This window comes from Leptidea sinapis, chromosome Z (assembly GCF_905404315.1).
Source record: "Leptidea sinapis chromosome Z, ilLepSina1.1, whole genome shotgun sequence".
In the NCBI taxonomy this organism is placed as follows: domain Eukaryota; kingdom Metazoa; phylum Arthropoda; class Insecta; order Lepidoptera; family Pieridae; genus Leptidea; species Leptidea sinapis.
Window position 1 is genome coordinate 5,642,105 of NC_066312.1, and position 15,693 is coordinate 5,657,797.

Sequence of the window (15,693 nt, forward strand, 5' to 3'; positions counted from 1 at the left end):
TATTTTATTTTTAAAATAATATTTTTAGGGACCTATGATGTAAAAATAATAGCTGTTTTCTTTATAAGTTCTTTTAGTAACAGAAATTAACAATATTAGAATATACTGCAGAAACTAAAGTACATAAGCAACTACACATTTTTTAACAAAATGAAATTTCCAAAGAAAATGAATTTATTGTGAAACAATAGGGTAATTTTATACAAAGTATGGCCTCCTCTGTTATTCAGAACTTGACGGCAACGATTATTCATTGTATTAATGAGAATGATTATGTCATCTTGCGGTATTCACTCCCAATGGAATTGTAGCAAATCCTTCAGCTGTTGGGTTGTTGTTACTCCGTCTAAGTCCTTCAAAATACGTCTCTGGAGGGGTTGAGGTCTGGCGATTGTGCAGGCCAGGGCAATATCCGGACGTTCTCCGTTGCCAAGTAGTGACTAGTTCGTCGAGCTGTATGTGAACGCGAATTGTCATGCATTAAAGTAAAATCGGAGCCAAAGGTTTGTGCAAATGGATGGACATAAGGTCTCAGAAAATCCTCAACGTAATTTTCAGCGTTCATGTTTCCAACTACAAATACGAGCTCAGTTCGCCTGTTCTCCATAATACCCGCCCATACCATAACTGTTGAGCCACTTTATGGATGAACTTTCTGAATGCACCCGAGCCTTTCAGTATTTCCGGGCCGGCGGTACACTCGCACCCTTCTTGTATCAGGTCTAAACCCGAATCGCGACTTATCGGAAAACATAATTATATCCCATTGTTCCTGGATCCACATTCTGCGTTCTCTACACCATTCATTTCGACGAGCGCGATTCCCGTGACGTATCGGTGGGCACCTAATTGGGCGCCGCGCTCGTAGGCCGTAGTCATGCAGTCGATTTCGCACAGTTTGGGGACTTACATTAACACCACTTGATTTTTGTAGCCTCAAACTTATCTCTCGAGCGGTTAACATCGAGTGGCGTCTTGCAGTCAGTTGTATGTACCGGTCTTTCCGAGTGGTTGTGCTCCTTTTACGGCCTGAATGCTGTTCAGCGGGTTTTCTTGCATTATTGTAGCGCTGCCAAAGACGACAAATAATACTTCTATGAATGCCAAAATGCCGAGATACCTGAGATTGATAACTTCCCGCTTGCGACATCCCTACAGCTCTTGGCATTTAATTTGCCGTGAAATGACGTAGCTCCATGACGTAAAGAATATCTAACAATTCAATTTTGTCGCTAACTTTATTTAAATGGTTGGTAAAATTATAAAATCAAGACCAAACGTAGCAATAAAAACGCACTTAAATTCAAACGAATTCCCTTTCATTAAATTTTATGAAAAAAAAAACAAAACTAAATCGAATTTTTTTTTTACAACCAGCCAGTATGTCATCAATAACAAAAAATTTTACGTACCTATGCACTTTGAATATTTTGTAATATCATACATGTTGCTTAGACTTTTCTGATGTGTGTAGTTTTTTTAATAAATTAATTAATTGATCTCATTATGTTCACGACGACACAGGTAGTACGACTTTGCTATTCGTTTTTTTCTTCCACATTTTTATCGGATGTGGTACTACAGAAATTGTTAAACATTCTTATTTTGAAAGTATTTTGATGATAGCCTTATACATTTGCAAGACCTGCTAGGCCAGATTTAATGATAGTAGTATGAACCTACACGGTGATCTTCTCCCTAGAGCACAGCCACTTTCGACATCCACTTTGATAATTAAGTTACCAATTCTACCAAAAGATTTAAATGTAAATCCGACTCTCCCAATGTAAACAGGAAATCTTTCCTGTTATATAACATTATTACAAAACAAGAATTGAAAGATCCGTACAACCGTAACAAATGCAGATTGAAGTGCAACCAAAGGATGTCTCACGAAGATAGTTCACAAATTTTCAACTATTTCTGGGTTTTTGGAGAAAACGAACTGGGATTTTGTTAGAGAATAAACAAGGACGTTATGAATATAAGAAATGAGTTTTAATGTTTTAATAAGTGTTTTTAATGAAGATTAAGAGTGTTTGCCGATATGAACATTTTAATCTTGCTCTACATAGACCAAAGAAATCCTTCTTTAATAGTATGAAATTTGTCATGTAAATGAAAGTAAAAATAGTCCTACTGAACAAGATAAAATTTCCTCCAATAAACACCAAAGTCATAAAGATATAGTTCGAGATTTGAATAAATGTGAAAATAACAACATATAATACAAAATTAGCACATTAATTAATTAATTTCTTCCGGCTGAAATGACGATGATGATGATGAAGCACAATTAAAAAAGTTTGAATACTTCTGCCTGTGGCCATTTTAATTTTTTCCTGCCCACACACCCATTATTTTCATGTAACTGGTAAGGGCGCGCGGGTGGCGAACGGGCGGACATACGGGCGGTATGGAATTAGTGGGAAGTTGCAGGGAAAGCCTTTGGGGTCAACCGTTTTCCTAATTTTAAGCATGAGAAACGTGCAAAAGTTTGGTTTCAATTTATAGCGATTAACCAATTTTGTACAAATTCAAAACTTTATCAGGCCTTACTGAATAGTAACGATTTTGTAGTTTTGACTTAATAGCTACAGTCGATTTTAAATTTAAAATAATAGCGTCTGCTACAATAGTAAAAATACTAGCATATTTATTAATATCAAAATACTTCTTATTTTCAAGATGATGGATTGTAAAAGAAACACCATTAATTTTTTTGCGTCATCCGTATAGATTAATTTACAATTAGAAAGAACATTCTGACAATAATATAATATAAACCTCCTCTCTTTAAGTTAAATTTGGATCTATTTCAACATTGATTGCATAATGTTTACTTCAAAAGACATTTTCACCTTTGTGGTGCATGGCAGGGAAGAACATCGCTATTCGAATGAATATTTAAATCCTGGAGAAATCAAAAAAAGAAGAAAAATCTTGCAAGATAAATAAAAGTCTCTGAATTGAAAAGTAATTAGATTGTTAAGGAGACTATTAATAAGAAAGTGTTCTCGATGCTTTAGTCTTACCAATCACCTTATAAAAACAATAATGATTAAGAATAATTACTAACATAGATAAATATAGGCCAATCTCTAGTACCAATTCGGCAAAGTTTTGCAGAAGAATGTAACAGATCAGCTTTCACCAGCGATTTGATGTCACATTACCCAATCAACATGGATTTTTCAGAGGTTGCTCTGTGGATACACATTTGCTTGTATTTGCAGAAAATAATATAGTGCATGCCATGGAGGACTTCCTCCTTCCTTATCCTTTTACACGTGGATAAATGTAAAATAATCAGGTCCTCAAAGAATAAAATTATATTATTATTATTACACTCTGCATAATCAAAAAATAGAAAGAGTTAATGAACCAAATTAAAGATCTTGGCGTTATCATGGGTACTAAATAGACTTTTATTGTATATAATATTATTTAATTCTATATGAAATATATAACTTTATATTTAGGTACAAACCTGCCTTGGCTGGCACTGACCAAATGGGAAGCACCGGTTTTGAAATAAAAACAGAATCATTAAAATCGGTTGACCCAGTAGAAAGTTTTCAGGTAACAAATTAAAGACTTATGGTTAGAAATTCTTTATTAATTATATAATTTAAGTGATAATTAATTGCTAATTGCTCCGTAAAATCTTCTCGTCCCAAATACCGCAGTGTCTGAAGACGAAGGTTTTCAACCAGTGTGTATTGCCAGTGTGTTGACTTAAGGTTTGCAGACGTGGTCGCTATCTATGGGCCTCATGAGAAAGCTCATGGTCGTTCAGAAGGCCTTGGAGAAGGCTTTGCTCGGAGATTCCCTGCGAGATCGAATCAGAAAGAGGATTTCGATTCTGACCCCAGTGGCGAATAAAAAAAATTGTATTTCAGTTGAATATTTATGAGCTTCAGAAAGTTTCTCCAATTATTTCCAAAGCAGATACCCAATTTAGACCAGCATTACCAGCAAGAATTCATCGAGCCATAACACTACGGCGACCCCGCGAAAACCGTCCATATTCACGTTAACACCTGTTCGCGGAGCTTCAAGGCACTCATGTGGAGCCGCAGTTATAATACGTGAAGTTTTTTATTTGATATAATATTTTATATATATATAATCTTTGTAACCTATTTCAGATCGCTAAGAGACTACTATGGTGATGATGCCATTGGTTCGGTAACCACCAATGGCATCATCACCAAGTTGTCGTGTGCAAGTTAAAAGGACAGGTGAAGTTACGAAAAAAAAAACACAAATTCTGCCTACTTCACTATCACGTCGGTGGCCGATAAAAACTGAATTCCGTTAACTTATGTATGCCAAAACCCCATTGTGTTTGTTATAATTTTTTTCGACTTTTATAAGTTCAAAGTAAATTGCAATTCCTAATAACAAAAATTGAGCGAGAAATCGAATGAGGTCGTATGGATTTCGTCGTTGAGCCATATATAACGGTGGTGTCAAGTGGAGCACTACAGGTTAAAAGATTGCATCCAATTTGCACATCAAGCTGTAATTGCGCTATACACTCACGAAAAGGCCGACCTCGGCGAATACCATACTGATTATTAAGCAAAAGACAATTTTGTTATCTAAAGAATTCGAGACGCTGTTTTAAAAGCTGCTTTTTTTTATGGAATAGGAGGACAAACGAGCGTACGGGTCACCTGGTGTTAAGTGATCACCGCCGCCCACATTCTCTTGCAACACCAGAGGAATCACAAGAGCGTTGCCGGCCTTTAAGGAAGGTGTACGCGCTTTTTTGAAGGTACCCATGTCGTATCGTCCCGGAAACACCGCAAAAGGAAGCTCATTCCACAGCTTTGTAGTACGAGGGAGAAAGCTTCTTGAAAACCGCACTGTGGAGGACCGCCACACATCCAGATGGTGGGGATGATATCCTAACTTGTGGCGTGTCGTGCGATGGTGAAATTCGGCGGCAGGAATCAGGTTAAACAGCTCTTCGGAACACTCTCCGTGATAAATGCGGTAGAAGACACACAATGAAGCGACGTCTCTACGCAACGCCAAGTGATCCAGCCGTTCACAGAGCACTGAGTCCCCGACAATTCGAGCTGCTCTACGTTGCACGAGGACCAATGAATCGAGCAGATACTGGGGTGCACCAGACCAGAGATGACAGCAATACTCCATGTGTGGCCGGACCTGCGCTTTGTAGAGCGCTAGAATGTGGGCCGGCTTGAAGTATTGCCGTGCTCTATTGATGACGCCCAGCTTCTTCGAAGCCAATTTGGCTTTGCCCTCCAGATGGCTACGGAATTGGCAATCGCTCGAGATTTCGAGACCCAGTATTCAGATACTAGGCGCGGCTTTAAGGGAAGTGTTCTCGAAGAGCGGTGATTCGACAAATGGGGTTTTTTTAGTGGTAAACTTGCAAACTTGAGTCTTCTGGGGGTTACATTGGACAAGGTTCAATTTACCCCTTTCCGCGACCTTCTCGAGAGAGGACTCGATAGAAGACACAAGTTTCTCCCGGCACTGGTTGAAGATTTCCCGAGAGAGACCTGCATGGCCCGTGTATACGGCATCATCAGTGCTGTCATCTGCATAGCAATGCATGTTGGAGGTGTCCAAAATATCATTGATATGCAGAAGAAACAGCGTAGGAGATAGCACACAGCCTTGGGGCACTCCAGCATTCACGGGCTTCGGGTTCGAGCAATATCCGTCGACAACGACCTGTATGCTACGCCAGTGAGGAAGCTGGAGGTCCACTTGCACAAGCTCTCGGGAAGCCCAAATGATGGAAGTTTTGAGAGGAGCGCCTTGTGCCATACACGATCAAAGGCCTTCGCTATATCCAGGCTAACTGCCAGGCCTTCCCCCTTGCTTTCAATAGCCGCCGCCCATCTATGTGTTAGGTATACCAGAAGATCACCTGCCGACCGTCCATGGCGAAAGCCGTACTGTCGGTCGTTGATCAACTGGTGACCCTCTAGGTATACTAAAAGCTGGTGGCTAATTATGCTCTCCATGATTTTGGAGAGCAGGGAGGTGATAGCAATAGGCCTGTAGTTCGCCGGATCCGAACTGTCTCCTTTTTTTTGGATCGGATGGACAAGGGCTGACTTCCATGAGTCAGGGACTACGCCTTTGGAATAAGAGTGCCGGAATAAACGCGTTAGCACCGGCGTTAACTCAGAGGCACACGTTCTAAGCACGATTGGAGAAATGCCATCCGGCCCGCTCGACTTCCTGACGTCCAACGAAAACAGAGCTCGCCTAACAGTTTTCTGTCTGAACTGTACTTCAGGCATAGAGCTCTGACACCGCGGGATGGTCGGCGGTGTTTTTCCGTTGTCGTCAAGAGTCGAGTTGGAGGCGAAAAGAGCGCACAGGAGCTCGGCTTTCTCTTTTGGCGTATGGGCCAGGGTGTCATTCCTCATGTGAAACGGCGGCATGGATGGCTGGTTGAAGTTACCAAGAGCAGCTTTCGACAACGACCAGAATTTGCGTGTTCCGGTCGGGTAACTGGAAAGCTGCTCGCCGATTTTGACGACGTGCTTAGACTTCGCACGGGCGATTTGCCGCTTAAAAAATCTGGAGGCACGGTTATATTTCCTCTTAAGAACTTTGCAGTTCGGATCCTTTGTGCCCAGCGCCGCAACCCAAGTTCGATACGCCTGTTTTTTGCAGTCAGATGCTGCTTTAACTGACGCATCGAACCAGGGCTGTGATCTGCCACCGATCGGTACTACAGAGCTTGGTATAAAAATATCCATGCCCTGCAGTATCACATCGCCTACTACAATGGCGCAGGCACTAGGATCATCCGAAGGGAAACAAACCTTGCCCCAAGGGTAGGATGCAAAAAAGGAACGCATCCTATCCCAATCTGCTGACTTGTAGTGCCAAACGCGGCGGGTCGCTGGTGGTCTGCGACGTTGGCGTCGGATAGGCACTACACTCCTGACCAGGCAATGGTCGGACGTTCCGAGAGGGGCGTCGACAAATACCTGGTAACCATCGGGATGTGTAGTCAGCAGAAGATCTAATAAGGACGGCATGTGGCTATCCACATCCGGGAGCCACGTTGGCGACTCAACCAATTAGGACAGACCATATGCCAATGCAAAATTATGCACAGATCGCCCTGCGTAGTCTGTGGTACGTGATCCAAGCCATTCGGCATTGTGCCCGTTGAAATCACCCAAGACCTCGATTTCAGCGGAGGGGATCTGTGAAAGCACGACGTCAATTGCCGCTTGAACGCAGCCCATGAGATGATCGGTTTCTGCGTTACCACTATGGGACCTGTAGACACACGCATAGATACGGACGCGGTCGTCTAAATCTACGCGGGAGCCAGAGAGTAGACAGGTCCCTACCCTCAAAATTGCCGAGACGGCGACAGCAGATATCCTCCCTAACGTACACACATACCCCGGCATGAGGCAAAAAGTTGTGCTCAATTTTGTACCCGGGGTACGTTAAATATGACGTATCGCTAGGTCGAGATATCTGCGTCTCCGTAAGGAAACACAAGGCCGGCTGTGCCGTCTCAAGGTGGTGGTGGACGGCGATTAAATTGGAGTGAATTCCCCTGATATTGCAAAAGTCCACGTTGAGCGTGGAGCGGGGTGCCGTGGTGTTACTGCCTCGTTTGTCCTCGTTCATGCGCGGTTCTGTGCCCACCCCAGAATACGAAGGGCGGCCCGAGCGAGAGTGCTCGGGGAGGGATTCTCCGGCTCTGGTAGAGCCGGTACCCTCCTGGGGTAATATCTTTTTACGGACCGCTCTCATAATTTGTGGGGGGGGGGAAGGGATGGCCTCCGGTCCTCGACACTAACCTATGCGAAACATAGCGGCACTAGGCCGCTACTTCACGCCGGTATTCTGTGCGAGTGTGGTAATTAACCCGGACGAGTCTGGCCCAATTGTGCTGACGTCATAAGACGGCAGCGTGACTCTCCCACTTCTAAAAAGCCCTTAGTCGCCTCTTACGACACCCATGGGCCTGGGACTCCCCTATTCTTTATACGCCCCGGGGAAAGTACAGGGCAAAATCTTGCTGCTCAAATATCTTCTCAACACAAGACGTGAGAACTATAGGATTATATGGCAAAATGTTCCTATCGTAACATATATTTAATAATGCCATCGAGACATACATTTACATAGTTTGGTAACTCATTTGGAACATAGTCAGAGGTACTTTTGTAGAAAATCCGGAAACCAGCTATCATTCAATACACTGTGAGGAATGAAAGTTTTGTAAAATTGACACATTTATTTCCAGGTTATAGATATCTCCTATATTTATATCTAAATTGCAACACTGTAACCAACAATTTCTTCTTTTTATCTCCACCGTGCATGTGCAGTTATTTTTGAAATTGTTGTATGCGTTTTGGCATTTAAAATTACTTCCATTCACTTTTGATTCCACCAAAGCAACCGAGGACACTTGAGTGTTGAGTGAGAGATTCGTGAAGAAGAGAATGTCACAGAAATTATCAATAGTAGAACGTTTTAAAAAACGACAGGAAGGGATAGACTGCTTGGCAGCAGAAAGTTTCTTTTTACATCCAAGAAGTAAATTAAGAAACAACTAAATGGCTAAACATTTTCCAATTCACCTGTAACCAACAATTTCTTCTTTTTATCTCCACCGTGCATGTGCAGTTATTTTTGAAATTGTTGTATGCGTTTTGGCATTTAAAATTACTTCCATTCACTTTTGATTCCACCAAAGCAACCGAGGACACTTGAGTGTTGAGTGAGAGATTCGTGAAGAAGAGAATGTCACAGAAATTATCAATAGTAGAACGTTTTAAAAAACGACAGGAAGGGATAGACTGCTTGGCAGCAGAAAGTTTCTTTTTACATCCAAGAAGTAAATTAAGAAAGAACTAAATGGCTAAACATTTTCCAATTCACCTGCTTATAATTTGGGGGCACGGGCAAACTATAACGATTACTTGTTCGATATTCTGCCTTCATTCTGCATCCGATTGAGAAATAATTTAAATTCCTTCCTAGTTGAATTTTCATCATACAACCTGTTATATTGATGTATACCTCTTTTTATCCTTTCTTCTCACAATCAGCCGTTCAGTCACCTCCGCGTCAGATACCCAGGACTCGGATGAGCGAAAGTCGTCGTCTGGTTCGTCCGCCTGGCCGTTCGTCAGCCTTCTACCCGTACGCTTCCCCATAGTAATGGGGAAGCGCACTAAACAATTAATATATAAAACGGAAGAATATAAATTATATGTGATTACTAATTTACAAAAATGAAAAATATATGTACAATGAACAATATTATGAACAAATTTTTTCTTCCCTCATTCGCTCTGTCCCGCCGAAGTCGAGTTTATTCAATTCGCGGTTCATTATTTTTTAGTCAGTGCCAGTAACATTTTAGAATATATTAGTTCATTTGTAAATAATAATAAAAATTGTAAAGCTTGTAATACGAAAGATAAGAAAGACGCTCAGCCAGCAAGCAGGTGGTAAGGAGGTGGGTGTCGACCTTAATGATTATTTAGGACCTAGCTTATAATCCGCTAATATTAATGATTTCTTATTGTTTGCCAATAGGTATTATTAAAGACAGCAGTATCCAGTTAAAGTTTCTTTTGCCCTCACGATAAATAATTTATACTAATACGTGGAACCCGACTTGCGTTGACACTCTGGCCTTCTCATGTCCAAGTTACGTCAGTTAGTGCTGGGGCTGCTGCTTCGACTGCCGAAGACAGCAAGCGTGGCAAATATGTCGGCCTCAGTCAGTCTTACTTCTTTGTGCCTTTGTGTGTCGGACACTTGGCCCGTGGGATCCAGATGAGCGGAGATTGTACAAAGTACTATCTTCGCGCCTCAATAAGGCTAATGGAAACCCAACCGCTGGCAGCTATTTCAATCAACGGATCAGCCTAGCTATCCAACGTGGAAATGCTGCCAGTATTCTTGGTACACTTTCCCGAAATAATAATTCTTAATTATAAGATTTGTTTTGTTTGAATATACTTGATCTAAGAGGATTTATAAACTATTCTGTGAAGTGTTAAATAATAAACTGATTCACCCAATACGTACCAAGGCGATCAAGAAATAAAATAAACAAAAAGATAAATCTTACTTATCGCAAGCACTAATATTGTAATTAAAAAACTTAACGCCAGCAAAAGCACGACTTAAAATGTACCAAAAACAACATATACAATACAGACATCTCTTCCTGTAAAGGATTCCAACAGCCAAACGAGTCTGACCGCGTCCGAGACCTTGATACTATAAAATATTTTTAAGAATGATGTTTTTATTGTCATTGTTATAGAGTTCACGTATGTTATTGTTTACTACAGTGCATCATATTTAATGTTCGTTTATCTCCTTAAGTGACTTCCCTCGCACAGCCAGCAATCGCATTCCTTACAGCGATGTCTCCAATAACAATATTATCTAAAGTAATATATCGCAATACGCTGTACGTTTAAAACAAAGTTGTTATATTGTACGTTTTCTTAATGCTTCTTAAAAGTTTCCACTTACAATCAATAAAAATAAAATAAAACTTTAATTTAAACCATATTGTCAAGAAATTCGTTGGATATGATTGTAAACAATTTATATGAAGATTCCATCGCCGCATGATAATTTTCCGCACTTATTTTTTTTTATGAAAATAAGGGACGAGACGAGAAGGATGTTTAGCTGATGGTAATTAATACACCCTTCCCATTACAATCAGGATTCTTGAAAAACTCAAAAATTCTGGGCGGCACTCCAATTGCGCTCGTCTCCTTGAGACATAAGATGTTAAGTCTCATTTGCCCAGTAATTTCACTAGCTACGACACCCTTCCGACTGAAACACAGTAATGTTAACACATTACTGCTTCACGGCAGAAATAGGCGTCGTTGTGGTACCCACAATCTAGCCGGCTTCCTGTGCAAAGGAGCCTCACACTGGTGTGCCAAATATAACAAAAATTATTCACAATTATTTATTGTATGTGCTTGGCACAGCATAACAAGTACCTAACAGTTATGTAGCATCTTATGTTTTGGAGTCTGTACCTCATCTATTTTGAAAACATATGTTCACCGATCTTATTATGTAGACGGACACCTCCACGTTCAGTTTTGAATACTAAACAATACTAAGTTTCATGTTAAAAATATTCGGATTTGATTGTCGTTTCTTAACCTCCGATGCATTTAAGTTAATAATAACAGTGGAAAAGAATGAACTAGATTATATGAAACATCTGCTCTTGCAAGAATTATATAACACGGACGAGTAAAATAAGAAGGACTCCGTGTCACCTTACATAACAGTGAAGCACCAAAACAAGCCGGTAAACGTGTAAATACATAGCCCCGGCAAAAAATGTAAATTTTATACAAGCCGATCGGCCGCCATTATGAGATATGCCATCGTCTGTGACGTTTGCGTCACAATTGAATAGTTGCGTCGCAATAAAATATTTAAAAATGCCGTCGTGCGTTTTGAATAAGTGTAAAAACAATACGATAACAGTATTTGTGGATATATGATTCTTTAAGGGAGAACAATTATTGTGTATCTGGTATACCCCGTACCCCCACACACACTAAATAAAGGTGCTTCACTTGCTAACATCACGGCACGGAGTCCTTCTTTTTTTACTAGTCCATGATCTTTAATAATAAAAACGACAAATACTATATTTTTATACTTTTAAGTTTTAACTATGACATTAACTTTATTTGTTAAGCTCAAATAAAGACCATAGCCAGTACAGATTAGTTAAGTGTCACAGGAGACACAATATTTAAATCGGTTATTAAATTGAGCAAATTCAAATTCAAATATTTTTATTTCAAAATAGGATATAAAATCACTTATTGTAAGTCAAAAACTACCACCCATTCCAGCAGTTAAAGGGACACTTTTTATAAGTAATAATAAAAAAAAAAAAACAAAAAGTATTATGACCATTTGTTTTTAACATAACAGAAGTAAACATAAATTGAAATATAACATAGATCAACAGCTCTTAATCAAGATATATATCTTGTCAGTCTACAGAAAAAAAACCTCATAATCCTACCTCAAAAATTTGAGGGCACCATGGGTATTTTTTTATTAAAATAAGAGACGAGACGAGCAGGACGTTCAGCTGGTGGTAATTGATACGCCCTGCCCATTACAATTCAATGCCGCTCAGGATACTTTGAAAACCCCCAAAATACTGAGCGGCACTACAACTGCGCTCGTCACTTTGACAGAAGGTGTTCATTTGCCCAGTAATTTCACTAGCTACGGCGCCCTTCAGAGTTCAGACCGAAACACAGTAATGGTGACACATTACTGCTTCACGGCAGAAATAGGCGCCGCTGTGGTACCCATAATCGAGCCGGCATCCTCTGCAAAGGAGCCTCTCACTGGCAAGTATAAAGTATTTTGAATTTAATTTGTTTTGGTTTCATGACTCATAAATAATTGAGCTACAAGAGACACGAAAATGTCGCGGTGCCTTGCAAGGCTTTTACGTATATTCTTATAGGGGCAAAACTCCACTATAATAATATACATACAAAGAAGATAATGTACTAATGATATGATAATATGCAAGATAATAATATACACACAAACAAACACATATGTATGCACAAACACGATACTTACACTCAGTACACGATTTCCAGGACCCGAAGTTGACGCTCCACCACTTCGTTCCATGTCTAAATTTAAAAAAAAAAACGTAATTTTAATATTAAAATATTATTATTTCAAACATTTACACTTTTCATAATAATATTATTTGTTAATCATTACGGTTATTCAAATATTGTATATTAAATACTCTATAATAAGATGTATTATTTATTTTTAACAATGCATAATATATATACCTACTCTACGTCTACGACCGTGAACTGCGTTTGATAGTATTATCTTGTATGCGATTTCACACTTATGTACAAAAATATTTTTTTTAAATCCTATCAAATCTATTGTGTTAATATTTTTTCCAAATCTTTCAATTATACAAATTTTAAATTTTTTCATATATATAAATATACAGTTTATAACCATTACATTAAAAAGAAAGGACGAGAAATGTATTAAACAAAATCAATCAATAAAATACAAAAACAAAATAGAAATGTTTACATTGTGACTAACGATTATGGAAAATTTTGTCATAAACACACTTTATTGACATTGAAAACAGATTACTTACCGGAAATAAAGATTCCACCAGAAATGCAGTATGAAAATGTATCACTGAATTGCCAACAGATTTGACAATTAAAAAGTGAATGAACAAGAAATCCGTGGTCCGACGTCCGTCAACAGCTACAAGCAACTTTGAACTACGCAGTCTGAATACTGCACGTTGGGCTGAAGTGAGGAGAGAGGACTCGAACTAGGACTGTGGATAAAGAATATCGATATATTGAAATGTCGATATTCATAGTCGATATTTTTTATCATTTTTATTTATATTTTTTAATAAAACTTAACTAATCTACAAACAAACATCGTAAACTTAATCTATTGTTCTTTATTTACACTATATTTTTTTTCACTATTCCTAGATTACTTTTTATCTTAAAACAAAATGTAATATTGTAAAGAGCTACTATCTTAGATTCCCGTTTTATTTACATTGCATTTCATTATATTATTGGCTGTTGCTAATACTGCTAACCAGTGGGAGGCTCCCTTGCACAGGATGCCGCCTAGATTATGGGTGCCGTGAAGCAATAATGTGTAAACATTATTTTATTTCGTTCTGAAGGGCGCCATAGCTAGTGAAATTACTGGGCAGATTAGACATCTTATGTCTTAAGGTGACGAGCGAAATTGTAGTACCGCTCAGAATATTTGGGGTTTTTTCAAGAATCCTGAGTGGCACTGCATTGTAATGCGCAGGTCGTATCAATTACCATCAAATGAACGTCCTGCTCGTCTCATTCCTTACTTTTATTAAAAAATACAATATCAGATCTATCAAACGAAATAGCTGTTAAATATTTCTTGTAGGTACTAAATATTAAAAAGCATCTGTACGAGTTGCTGCTATTATCAATCTTGTAGTATATTTTATACTCATACAGAAAAATAATGGTACCTACACATGATTATCTTTTAAATAAGAATAAAATAAGAATTATAACACTTCCTTACATTTATATAGTTTAATGTTTAAAAAAATATACTGGAACATAAACTGCGATATCATTTTTTAGCTAACTTACGATAAGCTTTTTAAATAAAGCCGATATATCGATGACATATTTGAAAATATCGATGTATCGAAAATAATTTATGAAGAACATCACTTTTATGGATAACCTCTCGCTATTCAATTATTCCAGGACGCATTTACGTCAATAACATGCATTTGGTTATTGCGACTTAACTCTCCCCATAGTAACACCACATTCAACTCAACTCGCCCCATAGTAACACAACCCTTTTATCTCTGAGTAGATACTTAGGTATAAACGGTTATAGTCTGCATAACAAACATTTGTAATGATAACTGCAATGTATTTATATTATTAATAGCTCTTACTTAAATTTACAAACACCTTAAATGATCCAATGGACGTCTCTTTATACTTTAATTTAAATTGTTTTCCTTGTTTTATTATTATTATTGACACTATCGATTGATGCTAATAAAGAACAGGATTATTTTTTTTTTGTATTTTAGCCGGTTCGATCCTAGGTGTGGACAGCGTAATTAAAAAAAATGTTTCTTTTTAGATATAAAGGAATGTTTCCGTTGATTACAAGATTCTTATTTTCAGTTATTATAAGCAGCATTAATATTCCTTCTAGGTGCGTTAAAATTCCTATATGTTGTAATTATATAATGTAATAAAATTGTAACAAGCCAATTTATTTACGTTTGTACATTTTTATAATATTTAGTATAGTTTGTATATGCTTACAATTTTAGTGTCTCTATGTTTGTGCTCAAATCTCGCAAACACTATTCAATTTAAGGGGTGCAGTTTTGACCGATGGACGTTTAACTGAAAATATAAGAATTTAGGGTTATAGTCAATGACGTTCTATACATAAGGACATATCACTCGCAGTCTGATAACGGAACGGTGCTTAAATATTGGAACAAAAGTGTGCTTAAAGACAATGTAAGCACACTTTTCACCTAAGTCGTCTGTGTGTCAATAAACAAGCTTAAGTGTGCTATAAAAAGTACTTAAATAATGCATTAACGACTCAAAATAAAGGTGGTGTGACTTATCATCGGTAAGGTTATTTTATTTATATAAGATTGATATGCAAAAAGCGAAAGTAATTTAATTAAACGAATATTTTTTCATTAAATATGGTACAATATTATTGACAAGTCCCCAGACAAGACTCGCTTATCCGAGTGGGACAGATGAAAGGACACAGTCAGAAATGAAAACAATAGAGTCGCTCTTTTTAACCGACTTCAAAAAAGGAGGAGGTTCTCAATTCGTCGGTATGTTTTTTTTTATGTTTGTTACCTCAGAACTTTCGACAGGGTGAATCAATTTGGCAATGGCAACCATGAGAAAACTATAAAAGTCTTAAATTTGCTATAAGTATGTGCGCAACAAATTTACGAAAAACTCAATATCACGCCAGCCGATTTTGATAACTCTTTTTTATTGGAAAGCAAATACTTCAAATTTAGTTTGGTGGGAGTTTGGTTAG

At 38.3% G+C, this 15,693-nt stretch overlaps 1 long non-coding RNA gene across 1 annotated transcript in view; it reads right to left on the reverse strand.

Annotated features, from left to right (window-relative positions):
• The window catches only part of LOC126978674 (uncharacterized), a 29,085-nt gene extending 15,733 nt beyond the window's left edge, over positions 1–13,352 (reverse strand). The window contains exons 1-2 of the long non-coding RNA XR_007732662.1: positions 13,214–13,352; positions 12,655–12,710 (exon numbers count right to left, since the gene is read on the reverse strand). This is a non-coding gene — a long non-coding RNA (uncharacterized LOC126978674). The remainder of the gene's footprint in view (positions 1–12,654; positions 12,711–13,213) is intronic.
• Between the last annotated feature and the right edge of the window lie 2,341 nt (positions 13,353–15,693).